The following is a 24,944-nucleotide window of genomic DNA, read 5'->3' on the forward strand; positions in this document are numbered from 1 at the left end:
AGGAAGGAAGGAATGAGTATCCGTTATGAATTATTGGATGGGGAAACAATTCTTGGGCGAGCAAAGATTTCCCACCATATTTCCACTATTTTTGAGGTTGATCTCCCGAGATGATCAGCCAAGCTTCAGAACCCTTGTTCCTTAGAAAAACCACTTGAAATTGTGGGGAGTGGACCTCACGTGCATCCTGCTCTTCACCTTAGACATCGACAGCCGAGGAGCTCCGGCCACTGCCGTGCCGCTCTTGTGCGGGTTTGTTCTTGACCCCCACCCCCAACCGAAAGGGGGAGGGAGCCTTTGCTACGTCAGTCCCTGTGAGGAGGACGTCGCGCCACAGGTGCCACCCAGACGCTCAAACGTCCACATCCTAGAGCCATGTTTTCTGGAACACTCTTCAATACAGTTTCTGAACGGGGTTCCAGAACGGGACACCTCCTAAGCTAAGAGCAAACGGAAGGAAAGGAAGCCAGGGGGGAAGAGGGGAACGGACTGGTGAGTGGTGGCCCCGGGTCCTTCTTTGCCTCTCTGTGGCCTTCCCGAGTCTCTGGGGAGACGGGTGGCCTTGCTCCTCCAGGCCAGGGCCGGGCCGCGGTGGTGAACGGAGGGACAAGCGCCTCCCTCGGGCTGCCCGAAGCTCCCCGGCCCTCCTCCGAGGCCTCGCCCCCCTTCCTCCCTGCCTTTTTCTCTCTTTCCAACCACTGGCCCGAAATGCGTTCCCTGAGTCTTGTGCTGGAAACCAACAGCTTCTTCCACATAGCTCATCACGTCCTTCATCTGTTCCTTCACCCCTCAGACACTTTCAGTTCCTGAGCTTTCCAGCCTGGTGTGAGGCGCTGCGGACCGACCCAGGCTGGCTTGCTGGCAGCAGGGCTCCTTCCGGGCGACTGCTGCTCCTCCCTGAGCATGGCCAGAGGCCAGCGTGGGCTGGTGTCTTGGGGAATCGACAGGACTGGATGCTTCCATTTGCTTTTCGAGAGGACATTTTGCTTTCCTGTCCCCTGAGAAGCATTTACGGACATTTATTTATGCATCCATGTATCCATTCAACCAACGCTAACTGAAATGTATCACTGCCGCAGGGGCGCTGTGTGAGCACCAGGTCCGGGCAGATGGATTTCCCCCTCTGCCCTGCAGCTTCTCTGTGCTCTATTTCATCTACAGTGAAAGGGGCTGGTGGTGGGACCCCCACAGAACTCCCGGGAGCCCTTAACACCAGGACCAGGCAGTCACTCACCCAGTGCACTCAGAAGATGGTAGTCCTTATTGTTGCTCCTAGTGCTATACGCCAGGAACATGAAAACCGGGTGAAATTCCCAAAAGGACCCTGGGAGGACACATGCCACAGCCCAAGAGAAGACAGCTGTCTCTGTCGAGGTCCATGTGCCTATGTCTGAGAGTCGAATACTCACCCACACCCAGCAGGCTCTGGTTGGAAGGGGAACTGCTCCAGCTGGCTCAAAACACACCTGTTCCAGCCATCTCACTTTCTGCCCAAGTGAACATTACACATAATTAGTCACCCTGCAGAGGCCAAACCTGAGAATGCTGTTAGTCCAGTAAGTCACCTTGTCTGACGGCGGAAGACAGATGTGACCAGCATGCCGGCCTGAGCATCAGTTACTTTTAATCCATATCCACACCCCGTAGATCCAGCCACCTCCCCAAAGGCCACCCATGAACCCATGAGGCTCAGTGGGGTGCCTCTCAGCACGAGCCTTGCCAGTGCTCCAGAGTTAGGGTGGCATTCCCACATGCCGTCGCCTGCATGCATTTGGACTGCTACGCCAAAGTACCTTAGACTGGAGAATTTATGAACAACAGAAATTTGTTGCTCACGATACTTTGTCCAAGGTTAAGGGATTGGCAGATTCCTGCTGGACAAGGTCTACTTCCTCCCGGGGGCACCTTCCTTTGTGTCAGATGCAGGGAAGGGGAGGGATGAGAGGCTTCCTCCTGAAATCACGGTGCTAAGAGAGTTGGTGTCTGGTGAGACTCCGTTCCCGGTCGTAGAGCAGCACCTCTCTCTGTGCACCCTACATGGTGAGAGGTCACTCTCGGGGCCTTCTTCGAAGGGCACTAATTCATTCACGAGGGCAGAATGGGGCTCCTCCCAAGGCACCACCTCTTCAGTGCATCCGCTTGGAGACTGGATTGCCGCATGCGAGCTTCTGGGGACACAGTCAGACCGTCATGGCCACAGTCTGCGGAACCCTGGAAAGCTATTTGCACATATTGTTTCCTTTTCTACTAACGCTAACGTGCCATTTATACGGGGCTTGCTGCTAAGTCTTTTACATATATTGTCTCATTTAATCCCCAAACCAAAAAAATGAGGAGCTCATTACTGTTATCCTCGTGTCACAAAAACTACAGCGTAGGAGGCAAAGAAAGCCGCCAGCCGTGAAAGGCGAGCAGGGAGGCCCAGGCCTAAACCCGAGAAGCACATTAAAGGCTCCGTGGGCCAGCGCCGCCTGGGCTTGGACGACCGCCCTGCCCCGTCTGCGCGGCCGGCGGGGCCCCTCCGCTCCCCTCGCTGCTCCTCACACTCGCTTGGTTCTCAAGTTCTCCATGTCGACCCCTTGCTAGGGCCCCATACACAGATGCCACTCTGTCCTGCGGGTGGGCGCAGGGGAGCCCGGGCCTGCAGCCAGGCGGGTGGCCTCGTGCTGGGGCCTCCCTGCAGCCCTGTGTGGGCCAGGCGGGCTCGCTCCTCGCCTTCGAGCTTTCCCACAAAGACCGCAGCTGGGTTTTCCTTCCCCTCCTACCGTGAAATCACTTTTCCCTTCCAGGAGCAGCAATGCTTCTCATTTTTCTCTCTTTTGATCCTCAATATCCCTTGCCCCCATTTTTCTTACCATTCTCACAGCTGTGTGTATTTTTCTTTAGTTTGTAGTCTTCGCTTTTACTGCCCTCAAGTTTCCTCGGGAGCCTCTGAAGGCTTTTTATAGTTCTTCCTCCTTCTTGGGATACAGTGAAAGGCATATGTCACTCCACTGGACCTGACACTGGCAGTGGAAAGGAAACACTCCCTTCTGAGGCTTTTTAACCTAAAGAAAAAAGAAAAGCAAATTTTCTGGATGGTAAAGGTAATATATGTTCCTCATAGGACAAAAAAAGGAAAATATAGGTAAGTAAAATAAATATAAAGACTAACTGTAAAACTTCCCAACTTCCAGGTCACTGCTTTTATTTAAATGTTAATATTTTGATATATCTCTTGCCAGTCTCTTAAATATATTTTATCACAGTCATAACTTCACAGGACATGAAATTTAGTAGCTTGCTTTCTCACTTAATATTACAATGTAAACATTTTTTCCCAATACATAAAGATTATTCGAACAGTGCTTGTCAAATTGTGCCAAGATCACTGAGCTCCAAAAATATCCAATATAAAAACACAGGGACCATAGTTAAACACATCGGCAAGGTAATGAATTGACAGGGGCCTAGCCTGCAGCTGACATACACTGGCTCGCTCAAAGATCGGAAAGGCTGGGCACTAAGGAATCTGTCTCCTTTTATTTACAGCATTTCTCAAAGACATCTGAGTGCACATCCCTTTTGGAGAGACAGCTGCCAACATCCCACACAGCGAGTGTGTGGTGGGCCAGCAGTGTGAAGCGGCTCAGGAGCGTCTGCAGGGCCTGTCTTCGGGTGCTCTTTAGGGGCCTCCTTTGAAATTGATCGAGTTGTAGGTCTAGACCCCAGGTCTCTACAAACAAGAAATTCTCAATGAACTCTTCAGAAAAATCTAGTTGCAATACAAAAGAATACAGGAAGGGGTATATAGATTTCCATATTCAATTCAGAACCCTAAAAGAGAAAACATGAAAGCCGACTTGCTGGCCCATTTCACTCTGAATTTGCCAGCCACAGCCTGCCAGGCCCTTTCTCTTTAGTATCTCACACAGACCTCCCTGTGCATGTCGCTGTGACAGGACTCGGGCTTCTGCCTCTCGCCAGGGCAGACGGCGGCCTCCGCTCTCCTCCACTGCAGCCAGCGGCAGGTGTAATAGCTTTCAGGGTGGAGCTGGAACTGCGGGCCAGGCCTGAAGGCTCCACTGCAGTGCCATCAGCCATCCTCTTCATCATTCCATTAGGCGCGGTGCAGACCGCTCTCCCATCTCGCTCGTTTAGCAGCAGCATCCTCTGAACTACGGCCCTGCACTGGGGAGTGTAAGCTACATTTCTGTCCTTCACATTAAGATCACCTCATTTAATATCTTGTATTCGGCTCTCTTACTGGGTAGCTGGGGAAGTGTTAGGAATGCAAAATCGCGTACCCATTTTATCAAGGAACACCAAGTAGCAGATCAGGGACCATCTGCCCATTAAGCAGAGGAACTGGAGAAGGGTGGGCCAGCTCAGGGTTTCATCAGGGAAAGAGGGAGAGCAGGAAACCAGAAGCCACTAACTGCGGGACACGTTAGGCCTAAGCTGCCCGTGAGGCCTTGCCATTCCACCACTGTACAGATAGGGAAAGTCAGTTGCCAGATGAGCCACTTGTCCTGCCCCTGCATTTAGAGAGGGGCCACTCACGAGCTGCTCCTGGCTCTTCCTGGAGAGAAAACCACGTGCTCACCTGCCACCCATGGTGCTGCCTTCCACCAGCCACTCCCGGGAAAGGTGAACTTCAGTCTCAGTTGACTGCGAACAGCAAGCTCAAGAGAAGAGTACAGCTCCCCTGCAGTGATGCTGGTTTGCAAGTTGTTGTCATGATTGTGCAAGCCTCCTTTCAGCCCAAGACTGTCCCAGCCTAGAACGATGAATAATAAAAAGCCTTCAGACCGAATGAATCGGTCCACCCTCTGGAGTAAAAGTCTACAGCAGAACTCCAAGGGAGAGTGCAGCTCCAAGACTGGAGTAAATAGCAGCGACCCAGTTAAGACAGAAACTGGGTGAAATCTGTTTGGGAGGCACAAGAAAACAAGCTGGAGGTAGAGAAGTGGCATTCGACTCCATCCTAACTGGAGCTAGGGGTCAGACATTGAGGGAAGAGGAGCTGGTAAGGAACAAGGGTGACCCCGGGAAGTGACAGGGCCTGCAGGAGCCCTGCAGAGCTGGAGAGGGCCAGAAGCCGGGACCTGGGACCTGGGGCATGTGCAGAGAAGCCAGGTGGGCATCCCGGTACGAGGCCGGGCAAAGCCATGGGCTGGGCCAGAGGACCAGCAAGTGCCAGAGAGGCCCAGCACCAGAGGGGACAGCACGGGGCACTGCCCAGAAGGGGAGGCCAGTCACGGAGGGGCTGCACTCAGTGATCAGTATGGGCTTCCTAGGGTTTTGGATCCATTAATGGTCACCAAAGTGGAAGACGACAATGGGGAAGGAAAGCCATGAGCAGAAATTGATGTAAATATGAAAGCCCCAAAGGATCAGCCAGAGGATCTTGCAATAATGGGGCTGTGACAAAGGGAGAAGGGACTGATTCCTCACCACCCATTAGCAAAATAGTTAAGTGATCTTGAATTTGCAGAAAGGCTATTGGCCAGAATTTTATTTTACTTATTTTTGCTTGCCTCTGTAGTTGTTTGATGCTTTAATGACAAAAAATTTTAAGCTGTTTCACATGTTAAATTTCTATTTCATTTACTTCAGATTTTTTTCCCTTTGGCAACATAAATGAATCGAAAACCCAAGGCAATGCATTACCATACTGAGCTGCGGAACATCCCGCCCTCTCTGCACGGGGGAGGTCGCTGTGCAGAGCCCAGGCAGGGGCAGGACAGCGGAGGGGGTGACCGCAGGCCGTGAGAGGAAAGCGAACAGGAAGGAGGCGCCTCCACCTGCGCTGCATCCCGTCCTGCACCCCAGCCTCGCCCATCAAGCACCTCCCTGGCCTGGGCATCGGAGGCCACTGCAGGGTCCCCGACAGGCACCACCCATGGGCGAGTTCCACTTGGCGCTAGCACCCAAGTCTGTGTGTTTGGAGCACCTCTGAGTGTGCTGCTTAAAGAAGGGGATGCAGTGGGAACCCTAAAAACAACCCCTAGGGCTGGGGGAGTGGCCTGATGCTTGGTGTTGAGAATTCCGAGGCTCGCCGGGAAAAGCTGTGCTGTGCCACAGATGCCACTCTGGCCAGCTCATGAGCTTGTGCTGTGCGTGTTCTAGTCAAGGGACGAAAACCCAGTGGTAAGAGCCTGCTGCCTGCCTCAAGAGGGCCCTGGGAGCAAGGCATGTCTTCAGTAGTAACAGCCTCTCCTTCCACAAAGGCCCTGCACTCAGGAAAACCAGCAGCTGCCTGCATGTCCGGAGGAGGCGCCAGGCCAGGGGAGAGCACCACGGGCACGCCTCGCCAGCAGCCCGATCCCCGAGACAGAGTGGCCGTGGCTCAGCCTCAGACAGCCTCAGGAGCCTCCAGCCAGGCTCCCGCAGGACTGCCAGCGTCCTGGGAGGAGCAGTGTGAGGGCCAAAAGGACAGAGACACACCCGGATGTGGAAGGGAGTGCCGCTTCCCTTAGTGGCTCAAGAAAGACACTCTTGGAAAGGAGAGGCTCTTTCCACCCTCGCTGCATGGGGCCGGGGGCTGGCAAAGGGAGCACTGGTCTCCTACAGGGAAGGGAGAGTCGCAGAGCACCACGCCTGGGGTCCACACCGCTGATCACCATGGCAGCCGGCAGCCAGGCCATCAGGAGGAGCACAGAGCTGGGCCACAGATGGATCTGCCCGCAAGCTGGACCTGGAGATGGCGGGCGTACCAGGCTGGGCCAAGCACCTCCCTCACCAGGCCCGGTGGGACAGCTCTCTGGGTCCCCTGTCTCCTGCAGGGCAAGGCCAGGCTGAGCGGCAGCACAGGCTCTTCCCTGGCCATCCCTGGGTTTCTGGAAGGGCCTCCTGGCTCCCTCTTTCTCCCTCACCAGCGTGGCCTGACCGCAGGAGCCGGGTGAGCCTCATGCTGGTGGGAAAGAAGACACTCCTGATTCAGGGAAGGCAGCAGTCTGTGGAAGCGTTCCACTCCTGCCTGACAAGCCACACCAGCGGTTCACAAGGACACAGCTGCTGCATCCAGGAGCATCTGACCTACGAGCTCTTCTGCCCTGGAAGCCCAATCATCTGGGCCCTGGGGAAAAGAACAAAGAAAGCAAAAGGCAAGCGGGACACTCCTGCAATCAGGAAGTAATGAGGACAGGGCTGGCAGAAGAGTCAGGCTACATGGGGGCAGGGTGCCCCACTCCATTGGGCCTCAGCTCGCCCTGGGGAGCCCTGAGTGCTGCCCATTCTCGACCCCACTCTGAGGTTCTGTCTCCCTACCCACACATAGCACCCAACTCCACACTGACTTGCTCCTGGCCCCCACCCTTCAGAATGGCCTGATGTTTGGAAAGGCTCAAACACCCCTGGAGGTGGTCCCAGCCACCTCAGGTCCACAGCAGACCCTGCTGCCACCCAGCTGCCCTGTGTGGAAGGGAGTCACAAAGGTCCTTCCCAGGCCCAGCCCCTGGTGAGCTTCCTATTACTCCAGCTGCTGCAGTTGGCTGGCTCCACCTGGCCAGGATGAGCAGTCACCATGGTCAGGCCAGGCAGCTGGGAGGGGCAGAATCCCTGGCCACACCATGCCACACAGCAGCTGCCATATTAGGAAGCTTTCTGTGTCCTCAGAGCCCAGTGGCTCTGCTCCCGGGCTCCTGGACACCAGGCTCAGCCAAACTTAGCCTCTGGGACATGCACACAGGTGGAGTGGCCCTGGTTCCGGCAGCCCCTAACACAGCAGAGACTGAGGAGGAGCAGAGAGCAGGAGCTATCACACCAGGGAGGCCACCAGAAAACACTAGATTGGGAGCGCTATAGGCATACCTCACCTCACCTTCGGGGAGAGCCACTTCCTTCACTCGTCTACTCCTTGATTCTCTGGCTGAACACTCAGGTTTGAACACTTATGTGTACGTTAAAAACTGTGAAGGTAAAGAAGACACGATAGTGCAGCCTGCAACCCTAGCACCCTGGGAGCCTGAGGCAGGAGGGTTGCAAGTTCCAGCCCAGCCTGGACAACCAGCAACTTAGTGAGACATTGTCTCAAAATAAGAATATATAAGGCTGAGGATGTCGTTCAGTGCAAAGGCCATGGGCTCAGTCCCCGGTGCTGCAACGCGTAAATACGTCTGTGAAGAAAAGGGACATGAAACGGGAACCCTGGGCTCCTTTCTGGAGGGGTCAGCTGGGGTCCTAGGGATGCTGAGCCCTGGACTAAGCTGTCTCCGCCTGGGCCGCCGCCCGGCAGCTGCCCCCCCTTCCCTGGAGGCCACCACCCAGCTCCGCCCCGCGGGCCCCTCTGCAGCCTGGCACTGCACAGGGATACTGGAGCTCTGCACCTGCCGAGGAAAGCTTCCGCCCATCTCGCTTCCAGGCTGGCCCTTGCCAGCTCCTCCCGTCGCGCCCGAGTTCCCCTAGAGTCTCGTCCACCACCTCCTGGAGTGTCGCGTCCTTTCCCCGGTGGGCTGGAAAAACTTTGCTTCCAACCCAGCTTGCAGAATGGCTGGCCAGGTCAGAGCTCTCCCAGACCCTACATATGAAACCGGAGCCTGAACAAGGGAAGCGAGCTGCTGCACAGCCGGGAGGCTGAGGCAGGAAGACTGAAAGTTTCAGCCCAGCCTCGGCGATTTAGCAGTTTAGCAATACCCTGTCTCAAAATAAAACATACAACAAAGCCTGGGGATGGAGCTCGGTGAGAAGGCTCTGGGTTCGATCCCAGTACCGCAGAAGGAGAGACAGAGACAGAAAGAGTAGGCGAGGGCAGGAGGCAGCAGACAGCAGTGGGGCCGCGTGGGACAGACCAAAGGGGAGGCAGAAAGGGGTGGGCGCGGAGCCGGGAGAAAGGCGGCCCCGGCCCCGGCCCCCCGCCCCCTGTGTGGGGGAGACAGCATTTGCAGTCTGCTGGGAGCCAGTTCTGTCTGCCTCCGCCTCCATGTGTGGAAAGCGCCTTCTCGCTGTGGCGCCCTGGAGACCGAGCTAATGAGGCCCAGGGGACAGAGAGGGAGCCCAGCCAGAGGGGGACACTGCGGACATCAGGTTCCACCAAGCAGCGCCTGTGGGAGACGGCGCTGCTCCTCATTAGTGGGCGGCTCAGCCAGGATTAAGGCCCCACGCTGGGTTCCAGGAAACCTGACCATCGGTCCTTGAGTTCAGTGGAGGCTGGAGAGGGGAAAGAGTGGGTCAGGGAGGCTGCTGTGTGTGGACGGCGGCTGTCACGACCGGGTGACTTCTCACACGGCTCCTGGCTCCCCTGCCCGGTCCCCCTGTACCCAGGGAAGCTCCAGGGCTCCTCTGTCCCTCAGTGCATGCCTAAGCCATGAGCACTGTAGAGCTTCCCAAGGCCTTCCGTTCCGTCCACTGAGGGCCTGGCTGCTGTGAGCCTGAGGCCTCCCCAAGGCCTCCACGCCACTGGCACTGGCAGCCCCGCTCCTGAGCTCCTGAGCCTTCCTTCTGCACTGTCCGGACTGGGACTGGGCCAGAGGCAGAGTGCAGCTCTCCCTGCTCTGTTCAGCCACACCGGGGCAGCCCGCACCTCCGCCGGACTGAAGGCAGGAGGAGGTTCCAGCGGGCACAGTGGCAAAACCTGTAACCCGGGAAGTCTGGGAGGCTAAGGCAGGAGGATCAAAGTTCGAGCCCACCCTGGGCAGCTTAGTCTCCCTCTCCCTCTCCCTCCCTCTCCCTCTCTCTCTCTCCCTCTCTCTCTCTCCCTCCCTCTCCCTCTCCCTCTCTCTCCCCCTCTCTCTCCCCCTCTCTCTCCCTCCCTCTCCCTCCCTCTCTCCCTCCCCCTCCCTCTCCCTCTCTCTCTCCCTCTCTCCCTCCCCCTCTCTCTCCCCCTCTCTCTCCCTCTCCCTCTCTCTCTCCCTCCCTCTCCCTCCCTCTCTCCCTCCCTCTCCCTCCCCCCCCTCTCTCTCCCTCCTCTCCCTCTCTCTCTCCCTCCCTCTCTCTCTCCCTCTCTGTCTCCCATTGCTGTAACAGAGCATCCTGGATCAGATTCCGAAAATGGCAGCTTCTCGCAGCTGTGGAAGCTGGGAGTCTGGGGCGATGGCTCTGGCAGAGCCCGCGTTTGCTGCACCCCACTCCTTGGTGGGCGGACACTGTCTCCTGGCTGACTCCTCCAGCAGCTGGGAGCAAGCGCATGGCTCCTGTCTCTGCCTTTAGAGGGCAGGAACCTGTGACTCCACAGCTGTCTGAGGGCTCCACCTCCCAACCAGGCACTTCCCAAGCCCACCACAAAGGCCATCATCCTGGGGTGAGGCTTCAACTTTTGCATTTTGAGGGACATCAACTTTTAGCTCACAGCAGCCTACTGTTTTGTTCTTTGAAAATTTTGCAACTGTGTGTTCTATTAGTATTTTTGTTATTCAATTTTTTATTAATCATTAGTGTTACCCTGGAAATAACAATGTGAATCCTTTGCTAAATTGAATATAATTTTTTCAAAATTCTCTGGAATACTTTCGCTCCATTAACATCTGCCCACATTTTTTTTTTTTTTTTTTGGTGTGGACCAGATTTTATTTCAGATGCAGCACAGGCAGCACTGATGCGGCTGCGGCTGGGCATGGCTTTTGGAGTGGCTCTTCCACCCCAGCTCTGATCCCCAAGCCTTGGCCAGCAGGGTAGGCTAGAGTTGGTCTCCAAGACAGGAGCACACCAGGAGGGCTACGCAGACGGCCTGAGGCAAGGGCCCAGAGGGCCGGAAGGGTTCAGACCTCCCGAGGGAGGACTCCTGCATCTGAGCTTCCTCGGGGGGAGGACCTAGCCAGGCACCGCACGCCTCATCCTCGGCGACGGCAGTGGAGCCCCCTCCTCTTCAGCGCCGCCGAGAGGAAAAGGCCCAGTGGGCTGTGCTGGAAGAGCGCTGCTCGGCTCTGCTGCTCACCCTTCTTCACCCAGGGCCCATCGAGCCGGAAGGCACAGCTGTCCAGTCCATGAGGCGGGGAACGGGCCGCAGAGCGTAGGGTCCCTCAGCAGCGTTCTCTTGGCCAGCGGCCGCAGGTGCTTAAGGCCACTCACCCAGCAGCCAGCACTGTCCACACCGCCACCCGGAGGCGCTGGTGGGGTGCAAGGTTCCGGAGTTGGCTACCTTCACAGCACTCAAAGAAGGGAGGCCGCCGGGCCTGCTCAGCTGTCAGGCGCACCTCAGGATCCACCCGCAGCAGCCCCAGGTCTTTGACGGTGTCTGCCGGGCGTCCCACTCGGGTGGACTGAACTCGTCCCGGCCCTCCACGATCACGGGTAACATCCGGACCTGGCGTCGGGGCCAGGATGGGGTGAGCCAGCCAGGAGTGTGAACAGGATCACCCCACAGGCCCCAGGTCCACCTCCTCGCCACAGCCTGGGTGGGTCTCATCCATGGAACACTTCAGGGTCTCCGGTGCCAGACACCCTGGGGTCCCACACAGCTCGGGAAGCTTCTCCCCCGGCTCCAGGGGGCGGGAGAACCAGAATCTGAGGGTCTGCGTATTGTCCCCTAGGAGCGTGTTCTCAGGCCTCAGGTCTCGGAGCACACGGCTGCCGGCGTGGAGAAGGCGAGAAAGCACACCGCTTCCAGCAGAGGCCGCAGGACGGGCCGTTTCCCCCTCTGAAAGCGCCACCTTCCCTGTGAGACAGTCAACAGCTCTCCCTTCCGCAGCAGGCCAAACACCAGGCGCATGAGGCTGGGAGGCTCCTCGTAGGAATCGAATCGAGGAGAGTGAGGACGCAGGGTGGCCGCGAGCTGGGGAAGGAAGTGAGCCTCTCTCCTCGGGTCTCCCCGCCACAGTCTTCACTGCAGACTCAGCGCCAGTGGCTCGATGAACACCACGGCGGGCGGGCGGACCACAGAGAGCTCACTCCTCTGCCGACCACGTCCTTAGGGCCCTACTTCTGGAAAACTCCAGCCGCCGCTGATCCCCGTCCCCACATCCAGTGTCATTCTGAGCGAGGCGGGGCCGTCGCCGGGGCAGGCGGGCAGGGTTTGGGTCTTTGATGCGAGGCTCCAGGGAGCCGTTTGCTTCTCGGCCCCTTGCTTTACTTCTGGCTGCGCCTGCGATGGCCCACGGACCTGCCTCTGTCCTTCAGCCAAGGGTCTGCGCCCCCGGAAGGCTGCCGCTCAGGAGCCCATTAGGGTGAACCCCAAAGCCAGGGTTCCCAGGCAAGAGCAGCCCCAAACCACGCTCCTGGCTGCCGGCAGCCGATGGGGTGGGGAAGGAGCAGCCGCCCTTTGCCCGCTGCCGCGGGGGCCGCTGCCTTCTCCTCGTCCTCACCCCCGGCTATCGGCCTGGAGGAACTCTGGCCGGCCCGCGTTTGTACAGTGTTGTCACGCACTTTGGTCCCATGTGTGTCCGACTGTTCTTCCGTCCCGATTCCATCAACGTTTGTTTGCTCCATTTACATTTGCCTACGTATTTACCACTTCCGGTGTTCCCTTCTTTTCTTTAATTTTACCCTTTGGCCTCAGGTTATTTTCCTTCTGCTGGAAGAAGTTCTTGAAATATGAGTTCAGTGCATATTTGCTGAAGGTAAAATTATCTAATTATTTTCCTGAAATATCATCGCTTCGTCTCTGAGGGTGCTTTTGCAGCACGTAGACTTCGAGGTTGACATTTATTGTTTTCAGTACTGAGGAATGTTCAGCCCTTGTCCCTTGGATTTCATTGTCTGCACGCAGAAGTCACCCTTCTTGTCTTGGCTTTGTTCCCACAAAGGTATCTTGTGCCTCCGGTATTTGGGAATTTGAAAATAAAGTGCCTCAACTTACTTGTTCTGTGCTTTTAATCCTGCTCAGCATTTGCAGTGCCTCTAAGTCTGTAAGTTAATGTCTTTGAATGGTTTTAGAAACTTTGCATTATTCCTTCCCATAGCGCTTCTGCCACCTTCCCCTCACCCTCCTTCAGCTGCACCAATTGCTTGTATGCTAGCAATTCTGACGGGTCCTTTCTGACATTCATGTGGCATTTTTAAATTGCTCATTCTTTCCATTTGTGCTTTAATTTGGATGTTTTCTAATGACCTATTCTACCTTGTCAGCTTTGTTATCTGCCATCCCTACTTCCATCTTTGGAGTTCACAACTTCAGACATTGAGTTTCTTAAGTTTAATTCTTCATAATCTCTAATTTTTTGTAATTTCCAATTCTCTGTTAAAGTTCTCAAACCTTTCTTCTATTATTTTTTAATGTACAGTTCCAAAGAAAGTTTATCCTCCCTTTTCCAGGAAGAGAGCAGGGTGGCCATCACCCTAATTCAGCCAAGATGTAAGCTAAATATGGGATTTGCGGGTTTGGTGAGGGAAGGCTGCCTCAGCTCACCCTGCTTCCCACTGTCTAGCCCTTTGCGGCTCTTAGCTAGCAGCCTGGCTGCCCACTCAGCTTCCTGGTCCTAAGCTCTGCTCTTTGTTTTCTCAGCCCATCACGGTAGAAATTCTGTTCAAATGTTTTACTCTTATGTTTTTAACTTGAAGATTTATAGAACTTTTAAATTTACCAAATTTCTTGACATGAAAACTGGACTGTTTTTGAAGTTCCCAAGTCTCCAATATTTCATTCCAGACCCCCAACAGCACATAGTGTTTTGCTTGTTTTTCTTCACTTGAAGATATTTCTCCTTCTACCTGAGCTAAGCTGGATTCTCAGCCTCTTGTTTTTGCCCATTATCATTCAAATAAGCCAGAAAAAAAAAGGACGCCGTATATTTTCAGCTCCCCTCTCTGTGGTTCTGGCTTCTCCAGAGTCTTAGCCCTTCCGCCTCCTTGCCCTGAAACCAGCTGGCCTCGTATTTCATCTCAATGGCTTACATGTTCTTAGAGAAGCATTGACCTGTACCCCCAATGTCACCCTGCTCAGAGGCAGAATTCTAGCTGCTCACTCTTAACATCACTTTATATTTCTTCCCGGTATTCTTACATCACCAGGTTTTCCCCATGAATTGTTTCACTGAGTTTTCCAAAATTGTTTAACATGCCAGACATTTCCATCTATCTATCATCCAAATAACACTGTGAGAACCCAGCCTGCATAGCTGTAGAAATGCAGACCTATTTTTGCAGAGAAATTCTCACGATTAAAAAGACTGTGGAAAAATTTCCCCAAAGAACCTTAGAAAAGTTTGAAATAACATTTTCCTCTGAAAGCTTTAAAAAGTTAGGAGTGGATTCCTAGCTGATGGTCGGAGCCACTGTCAGTTTCCTGTCTCCTTGAAGATGCCCACAGCTCTCTGCCCGCCCAGTCATCTCTGTAAGCTGAAATACCATAGGAGTAATCTGGCACTGGAAAGGAAAAAAGAAGTATGGGCAGGCAGAATGGATCTTCTTTCTGCACAAAAACTCAGAGAACATAATAAAGTTTTCATGTACCCATTTTACAGATTTTAAAAGTGAGATTTGGAGGAGACCTAGTAATTTGCCCCAGTGGTATAGCTAGTAAGCAGCGTAGCTAGTAAGTAGTCTGCCTTGTGTGACACCCTATACCCTAAACCCACATGCAGATCCGCATAGGGTAACACAGAATCATCTCCGGGCTGGTCTCCCAGTATGACATTACAGGAGACAGGAGGGCTGGACAGTATACTCAGTTATTTTCTGGACTCAACTGGTTCCTCATTTCTCCTAAAACTGAAAATATCCTATCTAAATGCCTTCAGCATTCCAAATTTGGATTTTGTGGATATTTTCCCTCTAAATACAGTGCAGTGGATCCTCTGAGGGCTATGGAGGCCGGAGCCACAGAGGTGGCTGGGGAGGCTGGTAGCGGGGAGTGTCTTGCAGGTACAGAGCACATGAGTCACATTGGAGGGGGGTGCTATTGGGCATGGTCTCTAACCACAGAGCTCCACAGCCGCTGGAGCACTGAGGCAGCTTTGTCATCTTCCCAGCGGATTTCCTTGGAGGCAGAAACCACTTCTTCCTATTGGTGGTAAACTCTAGCGAGAGTTTTGCTGTCCCTTGAACATTTATGAACTTAGACTACCTGAATTAGGTAGATGGTCGATGACCTCTAATAAGAATAATATTAATATTTCTTAACTATTCAGGAATGCTATGTGCTGGTCACTATGCTAAGTGACTTACACAAATTTTAAATCAATCATTGCAAATTTCCAATGATGAATGTCATTATATTGTATACCTAAAATGTACCAATGATTAGAATGAATAATCAATAATGCAAAATAGGAAGAAAAGGTCCAAAGGGGTAGGGGTAGTGGGAGGGGCAGGGGAAAGGAAAGAAGGGAAAGGAAAAAAGGATGAGAAATGGAAAAAATGGAAATAAAGGCTTTGTAAATAGGGAAGGGTGGGGGGGTGAAGGGAGGGCTAGAAATGGGGAAAAAATAAGAACCAAGATGCATCATGTAAAGGTACAATTCCCAATGAGAAATGTAATTGTGTTGTATACCTACAATGTCCCAATAAAAGAATTTAATACAAAGAACCAATCACTGCAGTGAGATCCGGAGCCGTCATTCCTATGACTTGAGAAAGAGAGGCTCAGAGCCAAGCCACTCACCCAGAAGCACATGGCTGCCGAGGTCTAGGAGAGGCCGGGGTTCCATGCTGCCACTCTCTTAGGCTCTCACGATCCTTTTTGCCTCGGGTCTTGATAATTCTGTTTATGGTGGCAAAAGGAAGAAATGTGTGAAATATAACTTGTCCATCTTTGAAACTATCTGAACACTGGTGATGGTTTCTGTGTGAAATCTGTGTACAGCTGCTGTCTTTACCACCTTCGGAAAATCACCTACTGCTTGTTCTTTTACCAAGTAGTTTCAAAGGTGATTTCATCTGGTTTAATTTTCACATGACTTAGTCACTATAAAGTCCTACTGGAGGGTTTCTGGCTTGGGATGTTGTAGACCACTCTACTCGAGCACCCTTCAACTACAGTGCCATGTGGAGAGCCCCTTGCTGCTCTTTCCTGATTATACAGCTTCTCTCACTCCAAAGGCTTCTCTTCACTTGGTGTCACGGTGTTACAGAAATGAACAAAGTGCGACTTCGGGCCTGTGGAGCTCCTGACCTTAGGAAAGACCACTGGTCAGACTGGAGAGTGGCTTAGCCCTGTGTGGAGAGCAGTTGGTGCGGCTGGAGTGGAGAGATGGAGCCAACCTCAGAGGGAGGGAAGGCTCCCCACATACAGATGCTTGGGGTGCCGCTCCCCTCCTGTTGTCAGGTCCTGGGGACTCAGAGTAGCGGTGGCAAACTCTATCAGTCCACACAGGTGGAAGAGTGACTTGGTCCATTTGGCCTGTAGCCTAGATGACTTGTAAATGACAGAAAGTTATTGCTCACCATCCTGGACACTGGAAGTCCAAGTCAGAGTCCCTAGTGGATTTGGTGATTAAGACTAGATCCCAGTGCATAGAACAGCGCTTCTCTCCAAATCTTCTCACGTGGTGGAAGGGGCAAGGCAGCTGTCTAAGGCCTCCTCACACGGGTGCATATCCCATCTGTGAGAGTTCCACCTGCATGACCTAATCAGCCTCCAAAGGCCCCCTTCTAATGTCATCAGGGCGGTGATTCAGTTTTGAAATGTGAATGGGGGTAACATAAACACTCAGACCATAGCACTTTGCCTCTGGCCCCCAAAATTCATATCCTTCTCGCATGTAAAATACATTCACTTCATCTCAATAGCTGTAAAGTCTTGATTTGTTCCAGAGTCAATCCAAAAGTTTCACGTTCAGAGTTTTTGCTATTTTAGATCATACAGGGGTGGGGCCCAAGGTCTGATGTGTCCTAAGGAGAATTGCTCTCCAACTGGGAACTTAGAGGATTAAACACTTTGTGAGCTTCTAGACTATAAGAGGAGTTTAGTAGGGGACAGACTTTCCCATGCCAAAAGGGGTGAAGAAGACAGACTGGATAACGGGTGCTCTGCAAGGCTACCCTGCAGGAATGAGTTCCTGCTGCTGGATGCTCGCCTTCCAGGCCCCACCGCCAAAGAGCCCTCTGCAGAGGCCCAGCCCAGGTTCCCAGGGAACCCACCCTCCTGAGTCTGCCATCTGTGGTCACAAGGGCAGCCACACCTCCCTGCTGTACGGCACATTGCACTGGAAGGACCTCTCTGCAGAGACTGAGCTCCCTGACGCTTCTGGACTTGAGGCCTGCAGTTCACTGTGACATCCTCTGAAATCTAAGGGAAGGAACCCACACATCTGCAGCTTTGCTGGACACACTGCACATCGTGCCTGCTGCACCAAGGTTCACAATGGAGTTCAGGGGACAGAGCCTTAGGGCAGCACCTGGTAGCAAGTTCTGAAGTCCTACAGATGCCCGTGAGCCCTCTGACACCATTTCGCCTCCCAGAGCCTCACATTAGAGACAAGCAGCTCTGTGACCTCTGAAGCCACTTGCCAGTCATCCTTTCATGGTCTGCAAAGAGCTCCTGACTTCTGCTCAGATGGCTGATTCACACCACTCTCTTATTAGAAGGTCCCACTCTTTGTGCTTTTCTGCTCCTTTATATTGGACAGGATGGTCTGAGAATTGTCCTCAACTTTAGATTCTGCTTCCCTATTAACAACGCTGCCTTAGACTGGATAAAGAAAATGTGGGGTTTTTTTATAATATAGAGTACTACTCAGCCATAAAGAATGAGAAACTAGAGACATTTATAGCCAAATGGATTTATAGCTAACTGAGGTGATACTCTTAAGTGAAATAAATAGGACACACATGTGTAAATACCAAATAGTTTCTTTGGTGTGAGAAACTGAAAGTGTAAATAAGGACTAAAAGGTATAATAGGTAATGTGAAATAGGAAGAAAAGGGGCAAAGGGGAAGGGGAAGTGGGAGGGCTAGGGGAAAGGAAAGAAGGGAATGGGATTAATATGAAAAAAATGAAAACAAAGTCATTGTAATTAGGGAAGGGTGGAGAAGCTGAAGGGAGAGCAGGGGAATGGGAAAAAAATAAGAGCCAAGATACGTCATGTAAAGGTACAAGATCCCAATGATGAATGTAACTGTATTAGATACCTAAAATGTACCAATAAACTTAACAACTCTGCCTTTAAATCGTTTTGTGTTCTTTCAATACTTTGGTTAAAGAGAGCTTCAGCTAACTACTCAATTTTATTGCTCACATATTCTACTTTCCACGAACTTTAGAAGAAATGCTACTTAACAGACTTCTTTGACACTTTATAATGAGGACACCTATCCTGGAGTTCTTAGTGACATGTTCACCGTTTCCATCGGATAGCTCATCAGAGTGCCCTCTCTTGTCCACGTCTCTGCAACATCTGTTACAACCACCCACATGGCAATGCCTTTCTGTCCAGTTGTGAGTGGATCTACACCAGGTGCCCTCCTAACCTAAGCTGCAGCCTGTTCCCTGCATCCAGCACACCTCATAGGTCACAGGATCTTCTCTTCTGCCTTTCTTCACTCCCCAAACTCTAACTATGTTGTTGCCTCCATTTTTTTCTTTTTTTTTTGGTCTTTAAAAAATTTTTTTTATTAGTCCACGTTTGCAGTAAATAGGGATACCGTGCTTGCAGGGACTCGGTACGTTTACATAACACATCTCAGTCCTCCCTTTACCCTGCCCTGCCCCTCCTGCCTCCTCCCCCCTCTGCTGGTCCCCTCTCTCACTGCTGCCTTCGAGGACAGTTTCCTCACCTGTCCTAAGCACAGGGACATCTGCTCACGTCCTGGCTGCAGCGTGTGCGGAAATTCTCCCACTATGTCATAAAGATGGTTTTTCTTTCTTCCTTTTTATCTTGTTTTATTTTATTTTATTTTATTTTTTACTTAACACCTCCTCCATGTTCAGTTCACTTGTTTCAGAAAGGTGATTACTAGATTTTCCCTGGCTGAGACTGGAACCCAAAACCTGGGGCATCCAAGGCCAAGCTTCATCGGAAGGGAATTCTTGCAGCAAAAGTAGGAGGAGCTTCATGGGCAAAAGAGGGAAAGGCAATGTTTTTCTCCTCCTTTGAAGTAAAACCATTTGAGGCAACTGTGAAAAGTTTAGCAATACCCGGGGATTGTTTTCAACGCCTTTTGTTTACATCTCAATGATTTGAGCTGTCCACGCTCGCTGGCTCCTTACTTTAGCAGAAAGAGAGCTGCCAAGTTATTTTTTAAAAAACTCCCTGTGACAAATACATTACAAGGAAGGATGTTGGAAGGATGCTGAATATATACCTCTTTAGAGCATTCCCACATCCCCAGTGAGAGACAAACAGTAACAGAGCTGTGTTTATCTAACTGCAGCACATTCTAGCCAGTCACTAATCTGGACAGGTAACTTTTTCTGACTCCTGAACACATAAAGAAGGGAAATTACAGTGGAAGTCAGAACACTGAAATTATGATCCCCACTCAGGTGCTAATTAGTATGTAACCTAGATAAAGTAATGAATTTTCTTGTTAAAAAAAGTTGCTGCGCAGAGTTACTGAGAGAAATGAACGAGGCAGTACCTCTAACGCACTGGGCACCTAACACATTCTAAACAGAAAATCCTATTTTCAAACCCAGAGAATTTATCTGGCTGAATGTTGTGACAGACATCAAGGAAAGTGGAAATTCAGTTCATCACTCCAGAATCATCTTCCTCATTCACAAAAATAGACTCTCTCTTCAAGCAAAGCTACAGAACTCAGTGCAATTGTAACCAATGGGCAAAAGGATCTCTTGTGGCTCTTGATATGTTGGTTTGACATTTGTCAAAACAGTGGTTCACCAGCTGCATCAACAAGAATAGATTTCAAGACAAAACAATTTAAAAATGGAACTGTAAAAGTGCTAGGAGATCCAGGCCCAATATGTAAAACAGTAAGCAAATTCCGAAATGTGGCGATAGGAAGGCAGAGGCGCTGGTTCCCTCAGGACCAAGGGTGCTCCCTGATGAACCCCTGGGCTTGCCTAACAGGCTCCGTACCGGGAGCCGGCGAAGGTAGTGACTGAAGAGCCCCAAGACTTGCCTTCTCTCTCCGGCCTGGACCAGCAAGGGGCAGCCAGACAGGAAGCTCACTGCTCTGTTCCCGTGCAACCTGATGAAAAACTAGGATTTGGCAGCCCGGCAGCCCTGCCACTCTGGGCCCTGCTCCTCCCCATGCCTGTGGCCCTGGGGCTTTGAGAGGCTGCTGCTCTGCTCAGCAACACTGCTCTTTGCTCCAGCTGGAAGGGGCAGTGCAGAGGGTAGGGCAGGTGCTGACCCGAACTTCTTCCCTCCTTCACCAGCTGCAATGTCCCTGTGTCCCCTGGGTCCAGCACTTCCGTGTGCACTCTGGTCTCTACCTTTTCAGGTTTCTCGAGTGCCCTCAGGCTCCGTGGCAAGGCCTGCTTGTGAGTGAATTCATCCTTCTTTGTTTGCCTGCCCTCTGGTGGTTAGTAAGAGGGAGGCTGGAACTCGGGAGAATATCTCTTCCTGGAGGGTCTTCCGGGTGGCTAGGGCGTCTGCCTCAGTGGAGGATTTAATTCCTGGTTCTGGCGTCTGCCAGCTACAGGGGCCTGGACAGGTCCCGCCCTCTCTCTGCCCACACGTGGCTCATCTGGAAGGCCAGGGGGCCAGCAGATGGCGCTGCTATGGCATGACCAAAAGAAGGGTGAAATCCCCTCAGAGGCGTGCAGACCAGCCCCAAGGGCACAGATTCAGAGCTAAAACATGTTCTCTGGCAAACAAAAGCAGTTCATCTTTTATCTAGGACTTTCAGTTCACTCCAGTAGAGACTTTTGACCTCTCTGTGATCCCCCTGGTACAGGCCATGCCAAGAAAACACGGGGCGGAGAAAACCCAGATAGGCAGGGATTCCTACCAACCTGCTCCCAAACTGGTGTCCTTTCGCCTGACTTCACGCATCTAGTGTCCTTCTATGATCTCTGCCTGCACTTAAATAAGAATCTTTTTTAAACATCCTCAGACCTGTGGGAGTGTGTTCTAAAAGAAGTAAGCAATAAACTCCCCCATATTCTCTCTATATATATTAGCAAAGTTAAAAAAAAGTCCAGCACCCAGCCTGCCATGATTCATCTCTTGGAAATGACAATGGAAGCTGCCTCAGACTCTAAAGCATCTAATTTGTAAGTAGCTCAACTATTTTTATAAAAGGGAGAGAGAGAGCCATGGAAGGAGGTATCCAGTCTCATTAAAATTCTTACAGTGATTTAATGAGGATGGATTGTCTTCATTTTACAGTTCCTGGAACAGGGATTCAGAAAGATTAAGCAACTTTTTCAAGGTCATCCTACGCATTAACAGGGGACTAGGAATATAAAACCAGCTTTCTGAGACCGAGCATTCTAGGCTCTCTGTGTTGGCTGCCACAGCCTCACTAAGAATACATAGGGTGTTTTGAGTAGAAAAAAATGTAAACAAAAATCTTCCAAGTTTAGATGTAGAAAAAGGATGGCGGGATTAAACAATAGCATTCTAAGAGAAGAGTCCTTGGGACTCTCATATGAAAGGCAGATGGGCCCCAGATAGTCCCTCCCACCTCTGTTCAACCCTGATTTTATTTTCCTGCTTGATACATGCACGATTTGGAGCCACCCGCCCCCCACCCTGAAGCATGAGATACACCCTGAGCTCAGTTCTAGGATCTGTGTCACTTTCCCGGGTTGGAGGCGCCCAGCCGGGAGCCATTGCCTCTCCCTGACGTCCCAGACATTACAGTGGCACACAGGAGACAGCCAGGCTGGGCTTCATCTGCAGCAATCACAGGGAGAGGGTTTCAGGCTCCAGGATGTGCCAGCTGTTATTGCATTTGTCAGGATGACCTTGTACGATCGACAGATCACAGAATATAAAATCCCATGGCATTTTAATATGCTTTCCTGTTATGTTGTTTAACCAATTTGTAATTGAGAACCTTCTAGGCCAGGAAATTTTAAACAAATATAAATCCATGTCAATTAATCCAAAATTATGTACCATACTCAAGGTTAAAGAGCAAGGGCTCATGAGAGTAGACCAGGAGCTCACATTAAATATTAAGGAACAGAGTGAGACCAGAGATGGGCTGTCAGGCTCTTTCCATGAGTCCAGGGCTCAGAAATGTTACGTGTAGACGTCCAGACAGCAACTATTTCAGGTTTTGTGGGCCATGCTGTCTCTGTCACAGCTATTCAACTTTGTCCTTTAGTCCAGAAGGAGCCCTAGAAAACCTATAAGGAATGACTATGGATGCACCCCTCAAAACATAAATTATGGCCCAGATCGGTCCTGCACCCTGTGCTGCCTGATCCCTGCAGGAGGTTATAGGCTTGGCCCACGGTGTCCTCAGCCAGGTCTGTACGAACCAACACCTACGAACCAACACCAAGCCAAGCCACCTGTGTGCCTCTCCTCCTCATCCTGGCTGTGTGGCTTGGTCAAAGAACAGAAATCTACAATCAGCCCTGAACTTAACCTGCATCTTCTATTAGATTAAAATTGATTACAGTCACAGAAAATACCTGTGTGCCCCCGAAGGAGAAATTGTACATTTGTACTGGAAGAAGCCTGGTGACTGGAGCCCTCCAGGGGCCTCGTGGACATGTTGGCTCTGATTAGTCAGGTTCTGGGAATACCAGAAAAAGAAATGCATATTCTCAGGTCCCCTGTCATGGCTGGGTCTAGACATCTCCCCAAAGCCTCATATGTTCCTAGGTGGGGATTTTCAAAGGTGGCTTGATCTAGAGTGTATGATACTGGGATTAAGGGTGTGTGATAGCTAAATGTGTTTAGCATAGTTCTAGATGTCGATGATAGAAGCCCCACTCTGCATGTGGGTGGCACTAATCAAAAGGTTTGTAGCCTGGGTGGAATATAAAGGGAGAGAGGGAAGGCAGGCTTGCTCCTGCTCCTTGGTTCCTTCTGCCTACCACACCATGAACTGCTTCTCTTCTGTGATGCCCTCTGCCATGCCACCTGCTTGGAGCTGATTTGGACTGAAACCTCTACAGACTGTGAGCTAAAATAAACATTTCCTCCTTTAACTTGGGCGTGTCTGGTATTTCATTCCAGCAACAAGAAAGGTAACTAGGACACCTCCCGAGTGCTGCCAGGGCTCTGGGCCAGGACGCTGAGGACTTGAGCTCACCATGACCACATGTTCTTAGCCAGGCTATCCTTCTGGTCCCAGCGCCACAACACACGTGGGCTGAAGAACTCATGCAAAGGTGCACCATCCTTCAAGTGCACACCACGCCTCGGGCCTGCTGCCTGTCTCCTGGTGTCTTCTCTGAACCCACACAAAGGAGAAGGTCGATTTGGTGGGCTTGCCATGTGCCCCTCCAGAGGGTCCCCACTGAGCAGAGCTTTGGTCTGCTGTGTGCCAAGCACTATGCTGGGTACTGGAGACATACTGATTAACAAAACAGTCTCTGCTCTCAAGAAATGGCATTTATTCAGGGCGAGAGAGGACAAAGGGAAATGAATACATGTATGAAATTGTAGGGAGGGAGGAAAAGGGACATGGACAGATAGAGGGAAGGGAGAATTTCAAGTCAGAGGACTAGAGAGAAACTTTTGATTAGTGATATCTGTGCAGAGATGTGAGCAAGGCAAGGGCTGAGCCATGTGGATATCTGGAGGAAAAGTAGCCAGCAGGGCCAAGGGCTTGCAGTGGGAAGACAGCGGCAATCTGGGCAAGGTAAAAGGCACAGCGACAGGAGCAAGGCTAGCGAGGGGCAGAGGCACCAGAGGAGCTCACAAACCTGTCCGTGCTGCTGTGACAAAATGCCTGAGGCTGGGTGACATGTAAACAACACAAATGGTTGCTCACCATTTTGGAGACTGGAAGGTCAAAGGCCAAGACACCAGCAGTTCCGGTCTCTGCTTCCAAGATGGTGCCGCGAACACTGTGTCCTGTGAGGGTACAAAGAGTGTCCTTGCACAGTGGGAGGGGCACAGGGACACACCCAGCTCGGGATCCAATCCCTCTTGAGTCCTGAGACTCCACTTCTTAATATTCTTGCCTTGGGTTTTAGCATGGACTTTGAAATGGGTGTGAACACTCAAGCCATAGCAGAAAGATTGGAAGGGACCAAGCCATGCAGGATTTTGTAGATCTTAGAAAGGACTGGATTTTATTCTGAGTGAGATGAAGGGATTTGGATTTGGGAAGGGGAAAGACACACTATGGCATGAGCCTTGCTGTCCACCGCAGGTACGAGGTGTGCTGTGGGGGACAGGGAAGAGGGGAGAGGTGGGAAGGTGCCCATCGGGAAACTATTTCCGTCACTCAGATGGGCGATGTGGGCAGTTTAGAACGGAATGGCAGCCACCAGGATGGAGAGAGCTGGTCACATCCAGATGCGATTCTGAACTAGAGCCATGGGAATTACTCACGAGTGGACTGCAAGGTGAAGAGGAAGTGCAGGTCACGGACGACTCTCAGATACTTAGCTTTCCCATTCTGTGGAGACCCCATCAATAGTGGCCACAGCCTGGCTCCACCTTGGCCTCAGCTGCATGGTGCTTCTCTTGCCACCTGCCCAGGGGCTTCTCAGCCGCTCTCCAGAGCTCCCGGAGGGGCCACAGTCCAGCCATCCAGATGCCTGTGAAGCCTGGGGCTTCCAGGCAGTCAAGGCCACGGAGGCAGTGTCTACCACAGAGGGCGTGGAGCCAGGTCGGCAGGGCTGAGGGTCCCCCGGCATGGCTCTTCAGCAAGGCCTCCCGGACCCGAGCCGCTAGGCACCCGCAGCAGGAGCCAGCCCAACCGCTCTTCCCTGCGCTGCGTTCCCCTCTTTCCATTTTACTCTGCCCAGGGGCTCTCTATTGTTTCCTGAGTTTCCTTCCCCAAATGTACTCAAAACTCCCCGAATACCAAGGATCAACGTAGGCAGATGAATGTTCAAGCTGCTTGTTAGATCCTCAAGCAGAGAAGGCAAAGACACGGTCTGTTATGCGGAGTCTTGGATCAAGAGCACACGGTTATGGCGCTGGGACACGACAGGTGGCTCCCGCTCTGCAGCTCCACAGCACCATGCACCTCCATCTCCCAGGGCTCCAGAAAGGTGGCTCCTTCCTGGCCCTCTCGAGGAGCCAGAGAGGATGTGATGGACAGC

At 51.9% G+C, this 24,944-nt stretch overlaps 1 pseudogene; it reads right to left on the minus strand.

Moving 5' to 3' along the window:
• Nucleotides 1-10,594: 10,594 nt before the first annotated feature.
• On the minus strand, nt 10,595-11,877 carry LOC101697395 (phosphorylase b kinase gamma catalytic chain, liver/testis isoform pseudogene; annotated as a pseudogene).
• Between the last annotated feature and the right edge of the window lie 13,067 nt (nt 11,878-24,944).

The sequence above is a fragment of the Heterocephalus glaber genome, unplaced genomic scaffold, assembly GCF_053883595.1.
Source record: "Heterocephalus glaber isolate CG9 unplaced genomic scaffold, H.glaber_assembly_v1.0 deba00001111, whole genome shotgun sequence".
NCBI lineage: Eukaryota > Metazoa > Chordata > Mammalia > Rodentia > Bathyergidae > Heterocephalus > Heterocephalus glaber.